General features: G+C 39.7%; 1 protein-coding gene across 7 annotated transcripts in view; it reads left to right on the top strand.

Annotated features, from left to right (window-relative positions):
• Nucleotides 1–13,421, top strand: part of LOC134351033 (microtubule-associated protein 4-like) — a 317,873-nt gene that overhangs the window by 51,409 nt on the left and 253,043 nt on the right. The window contains exon 1 of one of the 7 annotated variants that reach the window (XM_063057041.1): nt 11,611–11,750. The exons of the other annotated variants lie outside the window; for them this stretch is intronic. The gene's annotated coding sequence lies outside the window, so the exon portion shown is untranslated. Of the gene's footprint in view, nt 1–11,610; nt 11,751–13,421 lie in introns of those variants that run through there. 7 annotated transcript variants of the gene reach the window in all.

Below are 13,421 nucleotides of genomic sequence, written 5' to 3'. Positions count from 1 at the left end.
TGCTTTCTTCAGTGGCAGCTTTCAGATGTACCGAATGAGATGAACCAGATTTTCTATTGTGCATTAAAAGATGTGGAGATTAGAATCTTGTACTCTGGCAGAAGATTAAAGGTGCTATGTGGAATTGCTTGGCTTTTTAAAACAGATGATACAGCAGTTGAGTTACCTGCTCTTAGAAAAGCTACAGATAAAGTGGCATGAGTGGAATTAACTCAAACCAAATTTTCAGATTGATTTTTTTTTGTATCATTGGAGAAGGGGAACTACAAGTTTTGACATTATGATCCTACCCTACCAAATAAGGCCCAGCTTTGTTCACCCAATGAAGTAAGCCTCCAAAATTGGTTCTATTATTTTTCGATATCTTCCTGTTTTGAGTAATTGTGCTGGAATCTTAAAAGCAAAGTGAAATGTCTACTATTTTGAGGAAGTCTCAAAATGAAGTAGCTCTTTTGTTGCTAACTAGAGGAAAATCTTTCACCAGTTTTCTGGTGGATTTGCTTTAATACAAGTCTGCTAATTTGATGCACTGTTTATTGATGAATGATAATTAAATAAGAATTAAAATAACTTGTAAATGACTTTACCAAAAAGCCATCTCATTTTGAGACTTTGCAAAATGACAGATAGTTTATTGTCCTTTTGGGTTCCAACTTAATTATTCAAAACTGAAAGATATCCAGATGTAACAACTAATATTGGAGGCTGCCTTGATTATGTGAAAAGACTGGGGCCTTAATTGGTGAGCATGCTCATAACAAAAACTTGTAGCTTTCTTACTTTACTGCAGAATCACAATCAGAGAACTTGGTTTGAAAACACTTGGTGGACCCAAGGATATTGTTAACATTCATCCATTTCTTTGTTCCCAGGCTGGATTTATTGGTGAAATGCTCTGCTCAGTTGGAAGTGTGCCTGTACTAGAAGGCTGTTGACTCGTTTGGAATTCTATACTCCAAAGGGCTCTGGATTCTCAGTTGTTGAGTTTATCCATTTCAAATGTATTGGTTTCTGCTCACTAAGGGAATTGATGGATATGGGAATAGTACTGGAAAATGGTACCAAAAAAATAGGATTAGCCATGATCTTGATAAGTGACAGAACATGCTTTCAGAGTTGGATTACTTTCTCCAGCTCCCATATCTTGTGTCCATTGTAAGCAACGAAAAATACTTGTTAGCAGAATATTTGGGAGCTGAGCCCAGATTTGAAAGACTTTATTTAAAACAAAAATGCACTGTTTGAAATATTGATAGAGGTGCAATTAGCAATATTAAAAGGAAATCAGTTATAATCTTCCAAAAGTGAATATCAAATCAGAGCTGTAATGAAAGTTCTTTGTGATGTCATTTGGATTGCCCTTTTTAAACACTAGAGCAAGATTATGGAACGAGGTGAGGATGGTTTGGAATTTAAGGTCCTTAATTTAGGAAAGAATTCAATATTAAGACAGGATTGGCATATGTAGATTAGAGAAACTAATTTTATTGAGATACAAGAGACTACAGATGCTGAAGACTGGATCAACAAAATGCTGAAGAAACTTAGTTTGTTAGGCAGCATCTGTGGAGGGAAGTGGGCAGATAATACTTAAGGTTGAAATCTTTTATCTGAATTGGAATAATAGAGGAGACATGACTTGTATAATGATGAAGCGCTGGTAAGTGATAGATGGATCCAGGTGAGGAGGGGTGATAGATGGATCCAGGTGAGGAGGGGTGATAGATCTGTGGAGGAAGGAGAAGTGGAAATATTAATAGGCTGGAAGGTGATAGGTGGAAGATATAAAGGACTGCAGAAGGTGGGATATTATAGGAAACAAAGGTGGAGCAGTGAATGAAATAAGGGAGGTGGGTTGGGCAGATGTGAATAGTGTGAGAGACTCTGGGGGGCTGCATATGGAAAATGGGCACATGGAGTGAATGGAGGATGGGAAAGAAACAGTGATGGAGGATGTAGTGGAACTAGGAACACCAGGAAGAAAGTTAAAAGGGATAGAGGAGCTTACCTGAAACTGTAAAAATGAATGTCTTGCCATCGGGCAGAATCTCCTTTCCCATCAGTTTCTGCAGGGATCACTAACTCCATGACTACCTGGTTCACTCAACCATACCCTGCCTGGCATTTTCCTCTGCAATGGCTGAAGGTGTAACACCTTTTCGACTCTCGCCACCATTCAGCGCCCTGAACAGCTGTTCCAGCTAATGCCGAGATTTACATGCATCTCCTCAAATCTTATTGCATTTGGTTGCTCTTGATGGGGTTGCTTCTATATCAGTGAGGCTAAGCATGGACTAAGTAACCACTTTTCAGAGCACCTGCATTCCATCTGTCTGGGTCTTCTGCAGCTCTAGTTAGTAGACACTTCTATTCCCTCCCCATTCTTTCACCAACCTCTCTGTCTCTGCATTCTCCACTGCGAGGGCTAAACATAAACTAATGGAACAGCGTTCCTATTCTGCCTCAGTACTCCACAACCCAATGATATGAACAGTGAATTCTTCAGTTTCAGGTAAACTAATCTGTCTTATTTCTTTCTCCTCTTGAACTACCCGTTTCCTCATCCACCGACCCCTCTCACCCACTCCCATACTCAACAGCTTTCCCCTCCTCTATCCATTCAATCTGCCAGTCACGCATGGACTCTTCCCACTGGATCTCCTCCTCCTGCTGTTGCCATCTGCCCACTGTACTTCCCTTGATTCACTGTTACGCCTTTTCTATCTGATTCCATTTTCTGCAGCCATTATCATCTTGCAGCTTCTCACTATTTCCACTTTTTCCTCCATCTGCTTATCACCCTCCTCACTTGGATCTATGTATTGCTTGCCAAGTTTTGCTTCACCCTTCACCCCTTCACCACTTACTGGCCATCTCCCATCTGTCTTTCAGTCCAGATGAAGGGTCTTGACCTGAAACAATATTGATTGTCCATTTCTGTCCACAGCTACTGACTGATCTGCCAAGCTTGTGCAGTATTTTTTTTGTTGGAGCTGGATTTAGATAGGTCTAAATATGAGAGTCAATTAGAAGTAAAAAGATGAGAGTCCAGATTCAAAGTGTTTCCATTAGGAGCAAATCCAAGGAATCCTGGGCATCAAGGGATGTTGATAGTTGAATTTAAAAAAAAGGCAAAGAGACATAGAAGGCTAGAAAAGATGAAGGCACTTCAGATGTAAAGAAAGTGGGGGTGGATGTACTTACACATATGTGTTCAATTTCCTTCATTTTGTTTGCCAGGTATTTTGTACCTGTATATTGAAGGTAAGTGAGTAACCAGGGGCAGAGTAGAATTCCCCCTCTCACTGTAAATGCACAGTGTTAACATTTCTAACCTGGGAAACAGATTTTGACTGTCTTCTGTATTTATGCCTTTTATTTTGTCCCTGGATGTTGTGGGCGGGCATTGTTGAGGCCCACCAAGGAATTAATAAGACTTAGGACTTGCAGTCTTTGTTAATTAAGGCATAGAGAATGGAACTATAGTTCAGGCCTTCTAAAACATTGGTTAGGCCACAATTGAAAACCTCAGGCAGTTATTAGTTGCTGCCACAATATAGGTAGGACATGATTGCACCGTTGAGGGGGCAGAGGAGATTGATCAGAATGTTGTCCGGTATGGAGTGCTTCAACACTGAAGGGAGACAGACTAAGATGGCTTTTATAGCTGGTGAGATATTGACCACTGTTAATCATCCTTGATATTTACAAACATTCATAGAGCACTAAGGTAAAGGAACCCTTAGGGGACAGTGATCTTAATGTGATAGAATTCACCCTGCAATTTGAGAGGGAGAAGCTAAAGTCAAATGTATCAGTATTATAGTGGAGTAAAGGAAATTACAGAGGCATGAGAGAGTATCTGGTCAAAGTTGATTGGAAGGGGACAGTAACAGGGTTGACGGCAGAGCAGTAATGGCTGGAATTTCTGGGAGTAATTCGGAAGGTGCGGGATAGATGCATCCCAAAGAAGTAGTATTCTAAGGGCAGGATGATGCAGATGTGGCTGTCAAGGAAAGTCAAAGTCAACATAAAGGCAAAGAGGGAAAAATAATAGAGTAAAAGTTAGTGGGAAGTTAGAGGATTAGGAAGCTTTAAAAACCAACAGAAGGCAACAAAAAAAACTTGGAGGGAAAGATGGAATACGAAGGTAAGATAACTAATAATATTAAGAGGACACAAAGTTTCTTCAGGTATATAAAGAATAAAAGAATTGAGAATAGATATGAGACCACTGGAGAGATAGTAATGGCGGACGAGCTGAATGCTATTTTGCATCTGTCTTCATTGTGGAAGACACTAGCAGTATGTCAGAAGTTCAAGAGTGGCAGGGACCAGAAATGAGTGAAGTTGCCATTGCTAGGGAGAAGGTGCTCGGGAAACTGGAAGGTCTGAAGGTGGATAAATCACCTGGACCAGATGGTCTACACCCCAGGCTTCTGAAAGAGGTAGCTGAAGAGATTGTAGAGGCATTAGTAATGATCTTTCAAGAATCAGTAGATTCTGGCATGGTTTCAGAGGACTGGAAAACTGCAAATGTCACTCCATTCTTCACAGAAGGAGAGAGGCAGAAGTAAGGAACTTATAGGCCAGTTAGTCTGACCTCAGTGGTTGGGAAGATGTTGGAGTTGATTGTGAGAATTTTTCGTGGTACTTGGAGTCACATGATAAAATAGGTTGAAGTCAGCGTGGTTTCCTTGTGGGAGCGTCTTATCTCGCAAATCTGTTGGAATTCTTTGAAGAAATAACAAGGATGGACAAAGGAGAACTGGTGGATGTTGCCATACTTGGATTTTCAGAAGGCCTTTAGCAAGGTGCCACTTATGAGGCTACTTAACAGGTTAAGAGCCCATGGTTTTACAGGATGTATTACTAGCATGAATAGAGCATTGGCTGATTGGCAAGAGGCGAAGAGTGGGAAATAAAGTGAGCCCTTTCTGGTTGGCTCCCTGTGATTAGTGGTGTTCCACTGTGTTGGGACTACTTCTTTTTCTGTTATTTGTCAACTATTTGTATGGTGGAATTTATATCTTTGTAGCCAAGTTTGTAGATGATATAAAGATGGGCAGAGGGGCTGGTAATGTTAAGGAAACAGGGAGGTTGCAGAAGAACTGAGACCAATTAGGAGAATGGGCAAGGAAATGGCAGATAGAGTACAATGTTGGGAAGTGTATGGTTGTGCATTTTGGTAGAAGAAATAAAAGTGTAGGCTATTTTCTAAATGGAGAAAAAATTCAAAAATCTGAAGTACAAAAGGACTTGAGAATCAGCGTGTAGCAGGGTTCCCAAAAGGTTAATTTGGTGGATGAGTGGGTGATAAGGAAGCCAAATGCAATGTTAGCATTCATTTTGAGAGGACTAGAATATAAAAGCAAAGATGTAATGCTGAGGCTTTATAAGGCACTAGTGAGCATGAGACAACGGAGCAGAATTAAACCATTCGGCCCACCAGTCTGCTCCACCATTCAATCATGGCTGATTGGCCCATCTCAAACCCATTCTCTTGCAGGCCTCACTTGGAATATTGTCAACAGTTTTGGATCCCTTGTCTAAGAGGATGTGCCAACAATGGAGAGAGTTCAGAAGTTTGCAAGAATGATTCTGGGAATGAAAGGGTTACCATACAAGGACCAATTGATAGCTCTGGCCTGTAATCAGTGGAATTGAGAAGAATGGGGGGAGGGGTGAAGAGAAATCTTATTGAAACCTATCAAATGTAGAAAGGCCTTGAAAGAGTGGATGTGGAGAGGATATTTCCTATAGTGAGGGAGTCTGAAACCAGAGAGCACAGGCTCAGAATAAAGTGATGTCCATCTAGAATAGGGATGAGGAGGAATTTCTTTAGCCAGAGAGTGGTGAATCTGTGGAATTTGTTGCCACAGGTAGTAGTGTAGACCAAGTTATTGGGTATAATTTAGACAGAGGTTAATAGGTTCTTGATTAGTCAAGGCATGAAAGGTTATGGGGAGAAGGTAGGAGATTGGGGCTAGGAGGGAAATAGATCAGCCATGATATAATGGTGGAACAAACTCAATGGGCCAAATGGCCTAATTCTTTTTCTATAGCTTGTGGTTTTATGGTCTAATATACAAATGACAGAGCAGGATTATGCCACCCAGCTTTGAGTCTGCTCCACCATTTAGTAAGTCATATATGATTTGCAATCTTAAGTCTGCATAACTAGTCTACCCACATTAATGCTTCACCCACTTAGATTAGATTAGATTCAACTTTATTGTCATTGTGCCGAGTACAGATACAAAGCAAATGGAATGTAGTTAGCATCTGACCAGAAATGCAAAGAATAGTTATTTTGTAAAAAACACTGCGAATAAAAAGGAAGTGCTACAGCACACAAATATAAAAGTACTGGGACAGTACAATATGCGTGCAATACTGCTTGGCGCTGTGATGTGAGGTTCAGCAGGGTCACAGCCTCAGGGAAGAAGCTCTTCCTGTGCCTGCTGGTGTGGGAGCGGAGGCTCCTATAGCACCTACCAGATGGGAGGAGAGTAAAAAGTCCATAGTTAGGGTGAGATGCATCCTTGATAATGTTTCTCGCCCTGCCCAGGCCGCATTTATGGTAGATGTTCTGAATGGTGGGCAATTGGGTGCCGATAATCCGCTGGGCAGTTTTCAACACCCGCTGGAGTGCTTTGCGGTCCAATACGGGACAATTGCCATACCACACTGAGATGCAGTTGGTGAGTATACTCTCAATAGTACAGCGGTAAAAGTCCGTCAGTATCCTGGGACAGAGGTGAGCTTTCTTGATGTTCTGCAGGAAATAAAGGTGCTGTTGCGCCTTTTTGATCAGGATGGAGAAGTCCAGGGACCAGGTGAGATCCTTGGAAATGTGGACACCAAGGAATTTGAAGCTTGATACACGCTCCACTACAGCTCCATTGATGTAGATGTGGATGTGAGTGTGGCTCCTAGCATGCCTGAAGTCCGCAATGATCTCCTTGGTCTTCTGGGTGTTGAGGGCTAAGTTGTTGTCGACACACCGCGCGGCCAGGAGCTGGACCTTGTCCCTGTAGGCCGTCCCGTCATCCCCTCTGATCTGGCCAACCACCGTGGTGTCGTCTGTGAACTTGATTATGGAGTTAGAACCATGTACAGGAATGCAGTCATAGATGAAAAGGGAGTACAGAAGAGGGCTCAGAACACAGCCTTGAGGCATGCTGATGTTCAGGGTGAGAGTGGAGGAGGAGAGGTTGTCTAACTTAACTGATTGGGGTCTGTTAGTCAGAAAGTCCAAGGTCCAATTGCATCACAAATCCATCTACCCCTGCCTTAAATATTCAAATCACTAATTTGCGATCCTCAAAAGAAATTTTGCCTATTATAATTGGGAAATCCCATATTTTAAATTTGTCTGCATAGTTATAAGTTCTACAATATAGAAAACTTTCTCAATCACCTTGTGAAGACCACCAGAATCCTATATATAATTCAAGACCACCCCCCAACCTCATTCTCAATTCCAATAGATACTGACCTAGCCTGTCTGGCCTTTCTACATAAGATATTGCCCATTCTATTTACTCGTAAATTTTCTCAAAACTAACGAATTCATTAACTCCTTTGTTAAGGAGTATAATGCTAGGCACAATAGTCATCCCAACATTGCTTCAATTATATCTTAACCTCTTATTTAGTTGCTCTAGCAAAAAAAGTGATTACATTCCATTATCTTTCTTATATACTTATTGTACAATCCTTGTATGCTCCAGGAAATTAAGTCTCTGCATCTGAAAGACTTGCAAACTGAATAAAGAAGTTGTATCTTTTTTTCCCCAATTTGATTGATTCTGAAGAGGATTCTAGAGAATTTTAGAAAATATAAAACCTACACCTCAATTATCTCACGAGTTAATATTTTTAACATTCTAGGATGATGTCCTTAAGGCCCTACGCTCCAACAATTTGTTTATTCCACTTCCCTCCTTTGCATTTATGTATTTGCAGCTAATTGCGGACTGATACAAAATCCCTGTTTAATTTACACACTCAAAGGAAGAGGTACTGCTGTGTTGACCAGCATTTTTTTGTGTGCGTTGCTTGAATTTCCAGCATCTGCAGATTTCCTCGTTTGCACTGTTTAACTATTTTGTTTCCATTGTATTAATTCCTTGGACCCCCTTACCTTGAGATCATTGCTCACTTAGTAATATATCTGATTTTTAAAAATATCTGCAAAAACTTGTACCATCCTCATTTTTGATTAACTTTATAATACATACCTTTCAGCTGGACTGATGAAATTGGAGTCTCTACCAAAATGTCAACTGTCCATTTCTCTCTAAGATACTTTGGACTATTTTGTTCCTTCAGTAGTTTGTATTTTGTTCCAATTGTCTCCAATTTTTCTCTCTGGTCTCTTTCAAACACATTGTTATTGGTGCTGTCGTCACAATGAAATCAATATCTAATTCCACCTCATTACACAATATCAAGTCAAGTTTAACTTGCTCTCTGATTAGCTCAAGAAAATACAACTGCCTCTGATAATGCACTAAATTCTTCATCTAGTTTATTTTTGCTCATGTAATTTATTTTCATAAAACAAATTGTATTTCCCAAGGCTACAGGTGCACTATTCTGATAAGCTTCTGTTGTTTTTTAAAAAAAATTCTTTTTATACTGTTTTACCATGTCAAGGATCAAGAATCATCTTTATTCACTGTATACATTTACATGTATTAGGAATTTGCTGTGGTGTTTTGGTCAGTGTATGCCATGCAACAGGAAACAACACAATTCAACAATTAGATAAAATAAAAATTATATAAAGAGAAATTTTATTAAAAACAGAATTATACATTATTAAGAAAGTGGGCGAGTACACCTCTCCCACAAGAGACTACATGCCTTTATTTTTTTTTAATCTTCACCCAAGCCATTTCTGTGTCCTTGGATTTTGTGAATTTTGATAATCTTACACCATTAATTACAGAACTATTCCATTTTTTTTTAGCTTTCTGTTCTTGCCTAATGGCATGTACTCTTTAGTATTTGTGTTCCAATCCATGTCATCCTGCAATCATATTTTAGTAGCTGTGGTTTCCTATTTATTTATCCTCTATTCATCTACTTGCATTCACATACAGGTTTCCCCCGCCACCTGAAGGTAGAGCGTTCCGATGAAACGATTCGTAAGCCGGAAGGTCGTAAAGTGAAGAAGCAATTACTATTTATTCATATGGGAAAAATTTGTAAGCGTTCGCAGACCCAAAAATAACTTACCAAATCATGCCAAATAACACAAAACCTAAAATAACAGTAACATATAGTAAAAGCAGGAATGATATGATAAATACACAGCGTATATAAAGTAGAAATACTTTTCCGCAATCATTACTGCACTGTTCTCTGTAGCGAAAATCTCACGCAAGCGCCGTCGGCAGAACATCTCACGCAAGTGCTGTTGGTAAAAACACGGCGCAAGCACTCTCCAGTAACCTTTAAGCTATGAAGCTGCCAAATCATACCAAATAACACGTAAAAATACACAGCCTATATAAAGTAGAAATAATGTATGTACAGTGTAGTATCACTTACGGGAATCAGGAAGACATCAAGCACACTGATGATAGTGTGTTAGGCTGAGTCATCGGAGGTTGGGGTGCTGCAGTGGCCCCCACCCTCCGGACAGCGACCTGATACCGATCCGCAAAGCATGCAGGGGTCCAGCGGTGGCCGGATCGCACCCAGCATATCTTTAAGAAAAAAGCTGAAATAAACAAGCTAATTAATTAGGTGCTGCCCCAGCACGTAAATGTCAGCCCAGATCAGACGCGTCACAGTCGGCTCTGTTCTGGGCCAACAATTGCGTGCCGGTCAGCACCTAATTAATTAGCTTGTTTATTTTGGCTTTTTCTTAAAGATGTGTCGGGTGCCTCCCAGCTAGCGCTGTATTCTCCGCGAATTGGTATCTGTCCGCGGCCCGGGGGTTGGGGTTGTGGGACACTGGGGTGTCATCTCATCGTCGATCAGGGCAGGCAGGTCATCTTCTTCTATGTCTGCCTGCCTCGATGTCAAAGGTCGAGGTTCGTCGTCTGCTCTGGCTGATGTGGAAGGCTTGCTTGACTGCTAGCCTCGCACATTTTTCTACCATACAGTTCTTTGTACACACTCAAATCATCTTGCAAATTTGCCCTAAACTGATGTATCCTTTCAAAATTAAAGTCGTACTTTATCATTGCAGCGAAAATCTCACACAGTTGCTTCAAGTTCAATTCCTGGACGACTTCACTTTCGGTCCGTTCGCTACTGCATTCGGTTTCAATTGTTATCCTTTCCTCTTCCAATTGCTTCAGCTCTTCATCTATCAGTTCTTGATCATGGGATGCCAAAACCTCTTCAACATCATCTTCGTCAGCTTCCACAAGCCAAACTCACTTTGTCCTTACTTCGTTCACCATGATCGAAACGCTTAATTATATCTAGTTTTATGCTAAGTGTAACACCCTTATGAGCTCTTTCAGGCTTTCGATACCTTAGAACTTATCTTGCAAATGGCTGCTCACAGGCATGTGTTTAAGCAGTGCCGGCGAGAATGCAGTTCCGAATCCGGGGGAGAGTGGCTGCTCGGGACGCACGCTGCTTTTTCCGCGCACTGCCTTTTTTCATAACAGTGAAAACATCTTCTGTTAGCGAAAACGGAACTAATGTAGGTCTTTTGTAACAGTAAGGTTTCGTAAAGCGAACGTTCGAAAAGCGGGGGACACCTGTACAGGCCTTCGATTATCTTTGTAACTTTCTAATCTAATCCACTGATTTGCTCTTTGTACTCTATTGTTGTATATCCCAGACTGTTTATCATTTCCATATTACTACCTTTCCTTCAGGTCTTTTTTCTCCTCTCTGCCATAAATGTTTGTACATTTGATCTCTTACTTCATTAAATAGCTTAAAGTTGTGTCTATCTCCTTGTCATTTGGTCATACAGCATCTATGCCGGCACAGTTCAAGTGAAGACTTAAAACAACACAGTTCCTAATTTTCCTGGTTTTGTACTAATATACTAGGAGGCAGAATCCACTGCTAAGATGGTCTTTATTTTGCCCTCTGCACTTATTTCTTTAATCATTATCCTTTGGATTTTCTGAATCATACACCAAGTACAAGGTAAATTTATTATCAAAGTACATATATGGCACCATATACAACCCTGACATTTGTTTTCTTTCAGGCATACACAATAAATCAAAGAAACACTATAACATCTATAGAAGACTGCACCCAGTAGAATGGATTGGACAACAAACTGCAAATATGAAAGACAGAAAAAAGATAATAAATAAGCAATAAATAATGAGAACATGAGATAAGTGTCCTTGAAAGTGAGTCCATAGGCAGAGGGAACATTTCTGTGATTGGGCAAGTGAAATTGAGTGAAGCTATCCCCTTTGGTTCAAGAGCATGATGGTTGAGGATAATAACTGTTCTGAACCAGGTGGTGTGGGCCCTGAGACTCCTGATGGCAGCAGTGAGAAGAGAGATGGCCAGGATGATTGGGATACTTGATGGATACTGCGTTCCTGTGACAGCACTCTGTGTAGATGTGCTGAATGGCTTTACCCATGATGGACTTAACTATATCCACTTCTTTTTGTAGGATTTTCTAAACAAGGGCATGGATGTTTCCATACCAGGCCATGATGCAACGAAAGTACTCTCCTCCACACATCTGTAGAAATTTGTCAGAGTTTTAGTTTGTGAAGCATCAGCATGGTATCTTCTAAGTAAGTAGAGGTGCTGCCATATTTTCTTCATAATTGCGCTTACATGCTAACCCAGGACCCAGGACTGTTCCTCTGAAATGATAAAACTGAGGAATTTAAAGTTGCTGACTCTCTCCACCTCCGATTCCCCCAATGAGGGCTGTCTTACGAACCACTGGTTTTCTCCTCCTGAAGTCAATAATCAGCTCCTTGGTCTTTTGACATCGAGGGAGAGGTTGTTGTTGTTGTTGTGGTACCACTCATTCAGATTTCCAATCTCCCTCCTTTCTTTCTTTTTAAATCTTTTTATTGAGTAAGTATACAAAAAAGGTAAGCCATATAAACATTAATACAATGTTAAAGTATAATAAAATTCCAAAAGATAACAATACCAAAAAGAAAATACTACAAACAATGTAATTTAAGCATAAGAAACCAAGATAACATAATAGTATACTAAATTTTATATATATCAATGGAAAAAAAGAAAAAAAAACCCCAAAAAAAAAACCCACCGTGCAGCTAACTAAAAGCAAGGCAAAGCAATGGGCTAACTTGAAACCAAACAGAGTTAAACTTAAAATCACGTCCTCAATCCCGACCTCCATTAAAACAGTGAAAAAAAAACAAGAAGGGTAAATATTACATTAAATGAAAATATCGAATAAAAGGTCCCCAAATCTGTTCAAATTTAAATGAAGAATCATAAAGGTTACTTCTAATTTTCTCCAAATTCAAACATAAAATCGTCTGAGAAAACCAAAAAAAGGTAGTTGGAGCATTAAGCTCTTTCCAATGTTGTAAAATACATCTTTTCGCCATTAAAGTAAGAAATGCAATCATTCTACGGGCTGAAGGGGAAAGATTACTAGAAATTTTAGGTAGTCCAAAGATAGCAGTAATAGGGTGAGGAGAGATATCTATATTTAATACCTTAGAAATAATATTGAAAATATCTCTCCAAAAAGTTTCCAAAGTAGGGCAAGACCAAAACATATGAGTTAAAGAGGCTATCTGCCCCGAACATCTATCACAGAAAGGATTAATATGCGAGTAAAAACGCGCTAACTTATCTTAGGACATATGTGCTCTATGAACCACTTTAAATTGAATTAGGGAATGTTTAGCACAAATAGAGGAAGTATTAACTAATTGTAAAATCTGCCCCCAATCATCCACAGAAATGGTAAGCCCCAATTCCTGTTCCCAATCTACCCTAATCTTATCAAATGGAGCTTTCCTAAGTTTCATAATAATATTATAAATCATAGCCGATGCACCTTTCTGACATGGATTAAGGTTAATTATCGAATCTAAAATATATATAGGAGGAAGCATTGGAAAGGAAGAAAGTATAGTACTTAGGAAATTTCTAACTTGTAAATATCTTAAAAAAATGTATTCTTGATAAGTTATATTTATTAGATAATTGTTCAAAAGACATAAGGGAACCATCTAAAAATAAATCCAAAAACCGTAAAATACCCTTAGTCTTCCAAGTTTGAAAAGCGCGATCCGTAAAAGAGGGAGGAAAAAATATGTTACCTAAAATAGGAATCGCTAACCCGAATTGATTAAGATCAAAACATTTTCTGAATTGAAACCAAATACGCAAAGCATATTTAACTATCGGGTTAGAGACCTGCTTAAGGCGTTTCGAATCAAAAGGAAGAGAGGAACCTAAAATAGAAC

The sequence above is a fragment of the Mobula hypostoma genome, chromosome 1 (genome assembly GCF_963921235.1).
Source record: "Mobula hypostoma chromosome 1, sMobHyp1.1, whole genome shotgun sequence".
Lineage (NCBI taxonomy): Eukaryota > Metazoa > Chordata > Chondrichthyes > Myliobatiformes > Myliobatidae > Mobula > Mobula hypostoma.
This window is presented reverse-complemented; position numbering and strand designations above follow the sequence as displayed.